Source organism: Euphorbia lathyris, chromosome 8, assembly GCF_963576675.1.
Source record: "Euphorbia lathyris chromosome 8, ddEupLath1.1, whole genome shotgun sequence".
Classification (NCBI taxonomy): domain Eukaryota; kingdom Viridiplantae; phylum Streptophyta; class Magnoliopsida; order Malpighiales; family Euphorbiaceae; genus Euphorbia; species Euphorbia lathyris.
The window spans coordinates 74,674,887-74,689,067 of NC_088917.1; positions in this window are offsets into that span (position 1 = coordinate 74,674,887).

Consider the following 14,181-nt stretch of genomic DNA (forward strand, 5'->3'; position numbering starts at 1 on the left):
TTCTGGTTCTGGCATTTATGTTGTTGAGATAAATCTGGCTATTTCTACATCTTGGGTTTTAGACACTGGATGTGGTACTCACATTTTTTCAAATGTGCAGGGACTGAGAAATAGGAGGTTGTTAGGATCTGGTGAAGTGGATCTTCGAGTCGGCAATGGTGCTCGTGTAGAGGCCTTGGAGATCAGAGATTACACTTTAGAGATGCCTACTGGTTTAGTTTTAGAACTTAGAGATTGTTGTTTTGTACCTGCAATGCGCAGGAATATTATCTCAGTTTCTATGTTGGATATTTCCGGTTTTAATTTTAATATTGGACGTGGTAGGATTTCTATACATCGTGGCAATATTGTTTATGGAACCAGATTTCTAGCCCTTAGTTAGCCACATTTGAGCCTTTTCCCATTCTTGACACACCATTGTTCGAGTCCCTTGGCCATGGACGTTCTAGCCATCAGAGTATGTACATTCTTTCATTTATTTCTATGTTTAGTTGTTGCTTTAAGCAATGTCCATGTTCAAAAACCACGGGTTCGTTAAAGTATAAGGATTCAATTGAATAGTCCTTTAATTATATATGGTTGTGCTTCAAATGTGTCTAAATGGACATTAGCTTGAAAAGTAGTAGCTTTCTTATTCTAGTTTGAAGTATTATCTTTAGTAAAAAAAGAAAAAAAAACCTCAAAGAAAAAAAAGGAGAAAAAGAAAAAATCAGAGGCAGAAAAAAAGAAAAAAAAACATAAGCAAAAAGAACAAAACAAATTTTTGTTTAGTTTGTTCATTTCTATTTGTTTACAGTTGATTAAGTCTGTGTCATTCATTCATTCATTTTGAAGTCTGAGAATTGTAAGTAATTTGTATATAATTATGTTTTGGTTTTCATTTGGCCATTTCCATTTTCATCAATTACCCTTCTCCTTCATTTCCTTTCTTTTTCAAACCTTAACCCCAGCCTCCATTACACCCTGTTTTAAGTCCCTTTGATTTATTGACTTGAATTCATACTAAGTGGTGGAGATTTGATATATTGGCAAGCTTATGGAAATTTCATTCTAGGTTGCGACTTGAGTGATTCCTTGAAAAACTAATCATAGCCTAAACACTTGAGTGCAATGAGTGGCTTCCGTGAGGGTGTTGTTGATTTTAATTCATACCTTATGTACATGGTCAAAAGCTTATTTCCTGAGATGTTTCAAGTGGTTACATTGTATGTTTAAACATGAATAATGTCTTGGCTTTGAGAGTTGATGGCTGATAATCTTTACATTATGAAGGGGGGTTGAGAAAGGTTGGTAAACACGAAATCATAAGAGTAAAGAGCTGATGACATGATCTGATATGCTTAGGGACAAGCATTGGGTAAGTGTGGGGTATTTGATAAGTGTCCAATTCAACGTTCAAATGTCCACTTTAATGCTAGGTTATTTAATTAATTTGGTGTTATTTTGTGTATTATTGCTTGTTTTGGTTTGATTTGCCTCCACAGGACTCAAATGATTAAAAGGAGCAGAATTGGACTTAATTGAAGAAACTTTGGACTAGAAAGGAATTTGGAGCTGAATAAAAGGAGCTGAAACGAGAATGGAGTTAGTCTTGCCCAAGACTAAGGACCTCCGAATCTGCTGATGTTTAGATTGACCAGGACTCTCCCTTATTCTATCAAGAATGAACCTGGACAGTTGGGAATGACTAAGCATGCACGAAATTAGGAGATATGATATGACAGATTAGAAAAGATATATTGATTGTATTTTTAAAACAAAATTATCTTTTTGTTAGCTAATTTTTAGGAGAGGCTTTTCTCTACAAAAAGCCTGATTTACGTTCTTAGAAAGAGGTTCTTTTTAGTTTTTATTTTTCAGTATCATTTTGTTCTCTCTTCAAAACAGAAACATGTGTTCTTCCATGGCTATTCGTAGATAAACTTCTATATTCGGTTAAGGGTTAATTCAAAGGAGGTTTTTCTTCATTATCGTGAGATTGTTGTGCTTTAATTATTCTTATTAATCTTACCGTTTATTTGTTCATTGCATTTAGGGATTTATTCTCGATTGATTATTCAATCTTCGAATGATAACTGCAGATCGTTCTTTGAATTGGATAGTCATACGGCTGAATTGGTAAAGTTAGAGTTTTACCTAAATGAACCAATCATAGTAGCAATCGATAATATAAATTGAGTTAGTTTTGTATTTGAAGGAATAGATTCAGATTTGACAACCTGAGATTGTCTTTCATGTGACATTAATACAAAATTAATTAGGTTTATTTGAGTCGAATGAACAAGTAATTTAGTTTCTGAATCGTCTACGCTGAGTGTCAGTTGGCTAAGGTCGGGTTTTTCTAATTCATCAGGCTGTCAATAGATTAAATCTTGACCGCTAAGGCAGGATTATTTATTGATTAGGAACTGGTTATACGCGCGTGCTTGACCAGTTTAATATTAAGGAAGAATACTCCAAACCGATCCGGTATGTGTATAAGAGTCTATTTTATCTATCTGTGATCGATACTGAGTGAATTACCTACCTGCGAACCCCCTTGATCGGATTTCTCCAAAACGTTGTTTACAAATAATATTTACTCTTGCTAATTTTATTTTATTTGAAATTCTCAATTGGTTAAATCTCACAAATCAAAACCCCCTGTTTATTTACTTTGTTTATTTATCAAGTCATTATTGTTTTGAGTCAGTAATATTCCCTTGGGTTCGACCTTTGCTTACCCTTGTTACAAATCCATATTTCGGTCAAGTAAAGTATTAATTATTTTTGGTGGATTCGACACCCACCAAATTTTGGCGCCGTTGCCGGGGATTAGTTTAACTTGCTTAAATTTTATTAATAATCAGGTTTGTATTTTTTTTCCCTTTGAGTGATTTTTCATAATTATGGATCATGTGCTTCAACTCATCAATGAGTATCGCTGGAATTCTGATCCATACTATTCTCCGTGTCCCAATTTCTTTTGGAACCGATCAAGTTCAGATAATTGTCAATCATATTCTATTAATTCATCAACCTCTAGTATGTCCCTTGATGAAATTGTTTTGAATTTAGCCACTCCAATTTGAGTTCATGACTATGCGTTAGAGGAAGATGAAATAATAGAAAATGACATGGTAATTGATGATAAAAATTACATAGCCGTCGATGAGTTAGATTATTCAAAGGATTTTTATGTTTTGGATGCAAGTAATAATTCAATCATAAATTCAGAGAAAAATTTTCCGATTCACTCATCTAAGGCTAATGAAAATTTTGATATTCAAGAGGGTATAATTTTATATCCAATTGAAATTTGTTGTGTTTTTCAGGTTAGCTTGATTGATTCCACTGTGCATGAAAAGAGTAAGCCGGACAATATTGAAAATATTTTTGGTTATGATTGGGATGGAAAGGAGGATGAACGGTTAGGAATTGGATAATGTAAAATCATAAACGTCTGGCCAATGACATTAAATAGAGGCGCTTTTGGGAGGCAGCCCATTGTTTAGCTTTGATAGAGCTAACTGTTGTTATTTAAATTCTTGCATTTTGTTTCTTTATTTTAATTTTAATTGCCTTCATCTTCCTTATTATGATGGTTCTTTTTTTTCCATTTTTTCCCCAGATGAAGACTTGCTTGGACAATCATCTACCCATTCACCAGTGCTATCGTGCAATGCAATTCCACCGAAAGAATAAGCTTAGTTTGTGTATGATTCCACAGTCCAAAGCCCCTTCGTAACAACCAACATCTTCATTCTCTGTCGCTTCATCTTTACAATCGAGTTTTGCTTCCCATCCATGCCATATGAATGGTTGAGACTGACGCTATGTGGAAGAAAAGATGGCCAGCAATTGAGAATCATTGTTTAAAATCAACTATACCTTGTGCAATTTCACAAATCAGGGCAGTACCCCTTTTTCTTTCACTTAATTTTTTTTATTGCCTTTCATCTTATAATCATGTTTTGTTCCGCATTGAGGACAATACGAGAATTAAGTGTGAGGTATTTAGGGGTCTGTAATTTAATTAGAAGTAATAATTTGCTTTCTGTCTGCTGGTATATTTGGGATTAAATTTCTGAATTTGCTGCTGAAATTTTCTGAGTTAATTGATGCAAATTTTCTAGTTTTTGGTGCTAATTTGCTGCTGAATTTTGGGTGAATTATCTGCAATTTTCTAGCTTTAATTATATGGGATATGTGCTGAAATAGTGTGAGGTATCCATCTCAAAAGAAAATAAATCAGAAAATATGATCAAGTCTAGTGTGAGGTGTCCACCCCTTACTTCGTCCTTAAAATTACCAATGCTAGCTCTCTATTCTGCGCTCAATTGAAACTAGGTTTCTGACTTAGTACTGAAATCCTCAAGTCTTGTATTGAGTAAGGTCATTGATTTCAAAGGGTCAGGATTGCATAATTGCCTTAAAGATGCATATGAACTACTTGATTAATCTTCCTTTACATGGAAAGATGTTTTGAATGAAGCAACACCACTTTTATCCCTATTTTTGGAAAGACTTTGAGCCTAAATGCAAGAACAAAATACATTACACTTTGTTCTATTTTTCTGAGTGTTGTCCAATTTTAGTTTGAAATTCTAGAACTTGCCATGTTATGCATTTCGAGACCACACTGATGTATTCGAGCATTAAAAATGATAAGGGCAGTAGGTTTTTTTTCTTAGCCATTTCAAATAAATTCGAACCCTTAGTCTTGCTCAAGACTAACAAAAATAACAGTATCCAGCCCTTAGTTCAGCCACATTTGAGCCTTTTCCCCATTCTTGACACAACCCTTGTTTGAGTCTCTTGGCCAGGGACATTTTAGCCTTCAGAGTCTGTATATTCTTTGAGTTTATTCAATGTTTAGTTGCTGCTTTGAGCAATGTCCGTGTTCAAAATACCCACAGGTTCACCAAAGTATGAGGATCCAATTGAATAGTCCTTTAGTTATATTATATGTGGTTGTGCTTCAAAAGGTGTCTAAATAGACATTAGTCTGCAAAATAGCAGCTTGCTTGTTCTAGTTCAAAGGTTTTGTATATTAAAAAAATTAGAAAAAAAAAGCCTCAGAAAAACAAAGAAGAAAAAAAAAGTGAGAGGCATAAAAAAAGAAGAAAAAAAAAGAAGAAAAAGAAAAAGAAAAAGAAACAAAGAAAAATTTCTTGTTAGTTTTTTCATTTCAATCTGTTTATAGTTGTTTAAGTTCATCTTGAACATTCATTCTGAAGTTTGAGAATTGCAAGTCGTTTGTAAATAGTTGAGCTTTGATTTCCATTTTGGCCATTTTCAGAGTAGAATGTACATTTTTACTACTTTCGGTTTCCCTTTTTTCCTTCTTTCCTTTCCAAACCTTACCCCCAACCTATGTTACACCCTGTTTTAAGTCCCTTTGATTTAGTGTCTTGAATTCATACTAAGTGGTGGAGATTTGATATATTGGCAAGCTTATGGTAATTTCATTCTAGATTGTGACTTGAGTGATTTCTAAAAACTAATTATAGCTTAAACACTTGAGTGCAATGAGTGACCCCTGTGAGGGTGCTGCTGATTTTAATTCATCTCTCATGTACATGGTCAAAAGCTTATTTGGTGAGATTTTTCAAGTAGTTACATAGTGTATTTAAACATGAATAAATTCTTGACTTGGAGAGTTAATGGCTGATAATCTTTGCATTATGAGGGGGGATCGGGAAAGGTTAGTAAACACGAAATCATTAGAGATAAGAACTGTTGACATGATCTGGTATGCTTGAGGACAAGCATTGGGTAAGTGTGAGGTGTTTGATAAGTGTCTATTTCAGCGATAAAATGCCCACTTGTTATGCTATTTGTTAGCCGGTTTGATTGTTATCACGAGTTTTATTGCTTGTTTTGTGTATTATGCCTCTATAGGGACTTATTATGAAGAAAGGAGCTGAATTGTGCCTATTTGGAGCTAATTTGACTAAAGATAAAATCTGGAGCTGTTTTAAAGACCTGAAGTCGAAACTTGGAGTTAGTCTTGCACAAGACTAAGAAGCAGGCGGGCAGAAATCTTTCCAAATAGATCAAGTGCGAATCTGTTCCATTCCATCACGTTTTCAGATGTCTATTAAGGAGTTTTGAGCCTACAAATCAGGAAGGAAGAAGCCAAATACTATTAGGAAGTTAGAATATTTAATTTTTATAATTAGTTAGGATTTATCTCCTAATTAGGGTTGGAGAACTCCTATAAATAGGAGAGGATCTATCTCTAATGAGAGTTCAGTTTTAAAATTCCGTTTTATAATCAGAATTCAATTTTCATTCCGTTTTTAGTTTTTAGGTTTAGCTTTTATTTTTATTTTGTTCTCTCTTTCACAAGAGAGAAGGGTTGTTCTTCATGGCTATTCATAGCTAAACTCCCAATTTCGGTTAAGGGTTAATTCAAATGAGGTTTTCTTCATTATTGTGAGACTTCTGTGCTTTAATTCTTATCCTACCGCTTATTTGTTCATTGCATTTTAGGGATTTATTCTCAATTGATTATTCATTCTTTGAATGATAACTGCAGGTCGTTCTTTGAATTGGATTGTCATATGGCTGAATTGGTAAAGTTAGAGTTTTACCTAAACGAACCAATCATAGTAGCAATCGATAATATAAATTAAGTTAGTTTTGTATTTGAAAGAATAGATTCAGATTTGACAACCTGAGATTGTCTTTCATGTGACATTAATACAAAAGTAATTAGATTTATTTGAGTCGAATGAACAAATAACTTAGTTTCTGAATCGTCTATGCTGAGTGTCGGTTGGCTAAGGTCGGGTTCTTCTAATTCATAAGGCTGTCAATAGATTGAATCTTGACCGCTGAGGCTGGATTATTTATTGATTAGGATCTAGTTATTTGTCGTGCTTGACTAGTTTAATATTAAGGAAGAATGCTCCAAACTGATCCGGTATGTGTATAAGACTCTATTTTATCCGTCAATGATCAAGACTAATTGAATTCCTTGCTTGAGAACCCCTTAGCTGAAATCTTCTTTACTATATTTAATTTCAATTTTGATTTCGTTATTCCTGTTAACTTAGTTGATCAATCTACTCAAAACCCCCCATTTTATTTTATTTGTCTTTTTGGTTATTAATTTAGTTAAATCAGTACTAATCCCTTGGGTTCGACCTTTGCTTACCCTTTTTACAAATCCATATTTCGGTCAAGTAAAGTTATAATTATTTTTGGTGGATTCGACCCCCATCAAATTTTTTGATAAGTGCAAAAAGTAGCAAGTAAACATGCTTTATTCTCGCACTTATTCGCATTCTGATTCCTTGATTTTGGAGCTTTTTACTTGTTATTATCATAAGGTACTTGCAGGAACCAATTTGGAGAAAGTAAAGCTATTTGGAGCTTAACTGGGCATTTTTACCTATAGTTGCAGAATTTGGATCAGAGATGACTTAGTCTGGCCCAAGACTAAGGAAGGTCGACAGAAGCAGGATTGCCAACTCAGCAGGTTCGGGATTTACTTTTCCAGCAAGCATCCTAATGTGCCAAGGAGTGTCCAAATTACCTAATTTCGTGGGGAATGAAGAAGTCTTGTTAGAATAGGAGTCTTAAGATCATTTTCCTTTGCCCTAGATGACTAAGGAGGGTAAAACTCTATTTAAGGCCTCACTATGTTTTGAGGGAGGCACGTTTTCTTTTAGCATTCAGCTTTGCTTAGAATTCCAGAATAGGGAGAACTCGTTTATCTTCCAGGTTTTGTAAAGTTATCAGAGCCGAGTTCCATGGTTATGAGTAGCTAAATTCTTATTCGGTTAAGGGATTGAATCAAAGGCGGGCTTTTATTCTCTATCGTGAGATCGTTGATCTTCATCTTTATTTCTTGTGATTATAATCTGTTTGCACATTTATTAATCTATAAAATCAGGCATCCATTGAAAGCTCAGGTAAGAAGCCGGCCGGGTCTTCACTCTTCCTTCAATCGATTAATGTTAGAAGATAGGATTTGTGATCATCCGAATATTCTAACAAGATTAAGCGTATGAATGTGTAATTTGGTTTAAATCGGAGTCGCTAAGAATTTGGTTAACTTAGACTAGGTCTTTCTAGGTTTTAACGCTTTCGATTGATTAAATTCCTACCGCTAAGGAGGAACTGTCTAATTGAAAAGAGGTTAATCTTTAGGAATACTTGGATTAACTTTATAAATTAAGGAAAGATAAGATCGGGAATGAATAAGGAACGATTATAACTAGTTCGGATTATTTTAATTAAGAATATGTTTAACAGTCTGTGATCGATAGAAAATAAACTGCTTAGCTTGCGAGAATCTCCCTTGACTGAAGTTTTCACCCATTGATTTAATTCATTCAATTTCTTTTATTCATATTCCAGTTTTAATTAGCATAATTAATCTTCACAATTCAAAACCCCCAATTTTACTTTTTGTTAATCGGTTGTCATTATTATTCAATTTGTTCAATAATCTCTTGGGTACGATCTCTACTTGTCCTATCTACAAATTAGTTTGTTACTGGAAAGTTGAATTATTTTTGGTGGTCTCGACGCCCATCAAATTTTGGCGCCGTTGCCGGGGATTATTCTAACTGATTTAATTTTATTGATGACTAGATCTGATTCTTCGGGAAAGCTGTTATTTGACCCAGAAATTGAGAGGACCGTCCGAAGATTGCGGAAAGGAACAAAGCCAAGGAAGTCGTTTGCTGCAGAAACATCAAAATCCAACCTGGACGACATAACGATTGATCAAATTTTCACTAGCGAGTCAGAGGAAGACGTAAAAAACAGTAGTGAGAGTGAAGAGGAAGAGATGGCGGAACGAACTTTGAGACAGTTGGCTGCCCCTCCTGCAAATAATCAACCACTTCCTATACAATACCCGGCTTTGGAAGCCGCTTTCGAACTGAAATCGGGACTGATTCATCTGCTACCCAAATTCCATGGTATGGAAAGTGAGAATCCGCATAAACACCTTAAAGAGTTCCATGTAGTTTGTTCAGGTATGAGACGACAAGGTGTGACTGAAGAGCAAGTTAAATTAAGGGCCTTTCCCTTCTTATTGACTGAATCGGCTAAGGATTGGCTACTTAATTTACCTCCGGAGCAACAGTGGTTAGAAGAGAAATCAGCGGAATTCGACAAAAAGATGTTGAAACTCTTCATGATTATTGGGAGCGTTTCAAAAAGTTGTGTGCAAGTTGCCCGCAATATGGAATAACAGAGCATTCCCTCCTTCAGTACTTTTACGAAGGGATGTCGAACATGGAGAGGAAGATGATCGATGCTGCGAGTGGGGGTTGTCTTCTTGACAAAACACCAACCATAGCAAGAGGGCTTATCCAATGGATGACAGCCATGTCTCAGTAGTTCGAAAAAACTCAAGAGCCGACAAGAAAGGTGTATGAGGTAGGTAACGCTGCCATTGAAGAAAAACTTAATACTCTAACATCTCTTGTTCAAAATATGGTCGCAGGTAAAGTTGTGCAGGTTAAAGCATGCGGTATTTGCTCGGTTCAAGGACACGCTACTGATGAATGCCCAACATTGCAAGAAGAAGGGCCGACCGAACAAGTGAATGCCATTGGTGGACATTAGGGACAACCTCAATGGAAGTACGATCCGTACTCCAATACTTACAATTTCGGGTGGCGTGATCATCCTAATTTTAGCTATGGACCACACCCAAATTACCCACCAAGACCGCAACACAACTCAGGCCAAAAACAAGGTTTAACCATTGATGAAATTGTTCAATCTTTAGCTTCTAACACTCAACAATTTCAGCAGGATACCAAGTTGTTTCAGCAAGAGACGAAGGCTAGCATTCAGAACCTGGAAAAGCAGATGAGTCAAATGGCAACCTCTATCAGCAGTCTGGAGTCCCAAGGGAAGTTGCCATCACAAATGGTGGTTAATCCCAGACCGAATGTGAGCGCCATTCTTTTGAGGAACGGAAAAGAAATAGAACAGCCCGCTGCTGTAAAATCAGAATCGACAAGGGAGGGGAAAGCCGAAAAAGAAAGAGAGCTTGAGCAAGATGCACAAAGAGAAGCAACCCAACCCGTACCTTTGGTAATTCAACCTCCTTTCCCTCCTAGGCTGTCTAAATCTAAGAAAGAAAAAGAGGACCGAGACATCTTTGAAATCTTTCAGAAGGTTGAGGTAAACATTCCTTTACTCAATGCAATTAAAAGTGCACCCTGCTATGCGAAATTACTCAAAGAATTGTGTGTTAATAAAACCAAGTTGGCTGGTTATGAGAAAATAATTGTGGGAGGAAACGTGTCCGCTGTTTTGCAAAGAAAAATGCCACAAAAATGCAACGATAGGGGAATGTTTGCTATCTCTTGTTCAATCGGTAAAACTAGCATTAAAAGAGCAATGTGCGACTTAGGTGCATCAATTAATGTCATGCCTTTATCTCTTTATTTGTCTCTAAATGATGGACCATTAGAAGAGACTAGAGTAGTCATTCAACTAGCAAATAGGGCATTAGTTTACCCTAAGGGCGTCCTAGAAGATGTTTTAGTTCAAGTTAATGATTTGGTCTTTCCCGCTGATTTTTATGTGTTAGATATGCCGAATGATGATAATTCTCTAGAATCATCCGAAATTTTACTCGGGAGACCCTTTCTTACCACTTCTAGAACTAAAATTGATGTGCACAAAGGAACCCTAACAATGGAGTTTGACGGTAAGGTTGTGAAATTTAATGTGTATGATGCCATGCAATATCCAAATGATATATCTTCTGTTTGTGGTATTGATGTAATTGAACCTGTCACTCAAAATTTGCTTGAATTAAGTGGGGAAGATGAGTTGTAGGTTGCCCTAAGCGAAAGTCTAACGATGGATAGCGATGATATGGAAGAGAGCATCAGAGAAATTGTTGAAGCTCTGGAAAAATCTGATCAGCAGGTAAGCAACATGTACCATGTGAAATCAATTGAGGCTAATGAGCGCCCTTTACCTTCTATTGTGCAGGCACCGAAATTGGAACTGAAAGTGCTGCCCGAACACCTGAAGTATGCTTATTTAGGGACCGAAAATACATTACCGGTGATAATTTCCAATAAATTGACTTCGGGGGAAGAGGGACAGCTGATTGAAGTTCTACGGCGGAATAAAGAAGCTATCGGATGGACCATTGCTGATATAAAAGGGATAAGTCCGTCAACTTGTATGCACAAAATTCATCTTGAAGAAGGCGCGACCCCAAAACGCCAGGCGCAACGACGGCTTAACCCACCCATGATGGAGGTAGTAAAGAAAGAAATCCAGAAGATGCTCGATGCCAAAGTAATTTTCGCGATCTCGGACAGCAAGTGGGTCAGCCCGGTTCAAGTGGTACCCAAGAAAACAGGGATCACAGTGATTCAGAATGAAAAAGGAGAGATGGTGCCTCCACGAGTACAAAATGGATGGAGATTTTGCATCGATTACCGGAGGTTAAATACTGAAACTAGAAAGGACCATTTCCCACTTCCTTTTATCGATCAGATGTTCGAACGATTATCCGGAAAGAGATACTATTGCAACGTGGATGGTTACTCGGGTTTTTACCAAATTCCTATGGCACCCGAAGATCAGGAGAAAACTACTTTCATCTGCCCTTTTGGTACGTTCGCCTATCGACGAATGCCATTCGGGCTTTGTAACGCCCCCGCGACGTTCCAACGATGTATGGTAAGCATTTTTTCTGACTATGTTGAGAAAATTATTGAGGTTTTCATGGACGATTTTACAGTGTATGGGAACTCTTTTGATGAATGCCTGGCTAACCTTGATAGAGTCTTAAAACGATGCCTTGAATTTAATCTGGTTTTGAATTATGAAAAGTGTCACTTTATGGTCGACCAGAGTCTAATTTTAGGTCACGTCGTGTCATCTAAAGGTATTGAGGTTGATAAGGCGAAAATAGATGTTATTCAGTCTTTACCTTACCCCGCACTATAAGAAAAACGCGGATTACCGACGGATATTTTCGTCGGTAATCAATAGAAATCCGTCGGTAATCGTTGTTACCTACGGATCAACAACGGATACATATCCGTCGGTATAAGGCTCGTAGGAACTTCATATCGAGCTTTTTTCTTTCCGTCGGTAATTCATTCCGACCCATTTTGGTAGGAACAATTCCGTCGGAAACTCTAGACACCGACCGATTATTTCCGATGCAAGCGTGGTTGGTAAAGTAATTTCCGACGAATGATCACCGACGCATTCCGCCGGAAATTCTTTATTTCCAATTTTACATTTAATTAATGCTTTTATTACCTGTAGCCATTCTCCAACGGATTTCCGTCGGAAATTATATATATTCTATAAACAGGAATTCTAATAATAATAATAATATTATTATTATTATTAATAATATTATTGTTAATATTATTAATATTATTATTATAAAATTCACCATATATATAACATAACACATTAATTAAACCATAATGCATATATTACTAAATAATACTGAGTATTTTGAATAACATCATATAGATTGTCTAATATATATCCTACCCGATCTAGATAAAATCTAGATAAAACTATATAGTATCCTATCGGATCTAATTAGAATAAAATGTTAACAAAACCATATAGCCTAAGTTAAGTCATCTAGATCATCTAGAACATCTAAAACTATATATCCTAAGTTAAGTCATCTAGATCATCATCATTTATAGAGTCAACCTGACTAGATGAATGTTGTTCTCGGTTTTGACGCAACTCAGTAAGCTCCAATCGAAACCGCGCTATAACATCGTGCAAAGAGCCAATTTGATCTCTCATTTGTACCTCTAAATCATGTTGGTTCTTTTTAATCTCCTCAATATCTTCACAAGTTACACCAAGATGAATTTGACATGATTCATGCCCTTGTTGCATCCCCTCATCATGTCGCTCTTGGCTATCTACAAGAGTTTGCACTATCTGGTTCAATCTATCAAACTGTGACTGCATATGAGAATATGGGTCAGGAGATGCTGAAGTGGATGCGCCTGATGTGTTTGGTGGGCATTGTGATGAGGCTGATCCGTAGTATCTACAAGCACCATCACCCAATCCATACAATCTGTGTTTTTTGTTACGTCCTCCAACAACTTGGTAATACATCTCCAACACATCTTCTGCCCTATTTTCTTCGCTTTGAAGACTTGCAGCCACTGCACGAACATACTCTTCCTAAACATTAATGAATGTTCTTTTGTTAATCAGTGTTGTATTCATGAAATAATTAATTTAAAAGAATAGTTCAATAATTAGAAAATGTAACTTTCTTAATTACCTCAACAGCTTGTGCACGAGGATCAGACCAAGAAGAACCATCATGGCGCTTTGTATGAGTGTAGGCAAATAACTCATGCGAAGTTGGTACACGTCCAAGAAGTGTTGTCTGTAAAAAAAACTTTTAAAGTCAAAAACCTATAAAACATCATCGGATCAGCAACATTGATTAGCAAAAAGATGCAACAGAATCACAAAAACAACTTTTAAATAACACAAGTCGAGACAATACAAAATAACAACTAATTAAACAAAACCTCGTAGAAAACTAAAATTGATAAACTACACTCTTATTTGCAAACCGTAAGTCTTCTTTTCATGTTGAACATACCAAAGTCTCTCAAATTGTATTCATCCAAAGTCTCCTCAAAAAACAGAAAAACATGCCTTTATATAGGCTTACGGGAAAGAAAGCAAAATAGGAAAAAAGATAATTATTCTCAATGTAAAAAGGAATGAAAGCAAAAAGGAAAAAAAAAAGATAATTAATCCTAAATGTAAAAAGGAAAGAAAGCAAAATAGGAAAAAATAAATAGTTTATCAAGTCATTAGTTGAATTCCTCACTTCCTACATTTAAGTTTACCAATTCACAGTGTAAATTCTCCATGCAAAAGACATGAGTTGGGGCTTTAGATAAAATACATGGTGTATATGGTCAAAGAAGTTCAGATATTCTTCATGTTACAAATAAGAAAATGAAAATAAGACATTAAAAAAGTTTATTTTCCTTAAACATCCGACAAAGGTCCAGCAATCTGTCACAATGGTGTTGCAAGTCCTATTGTATGAAGTAGAAATAATATGTCAAGGTGACTGTCATTGAAGGATGATTGGAAGCAAATTATATTATATCAAGTCAATTTCTGCTTTTGAACTTTTATTTTAAGCCATATGGAGGACTTCTCTAACAATGATAA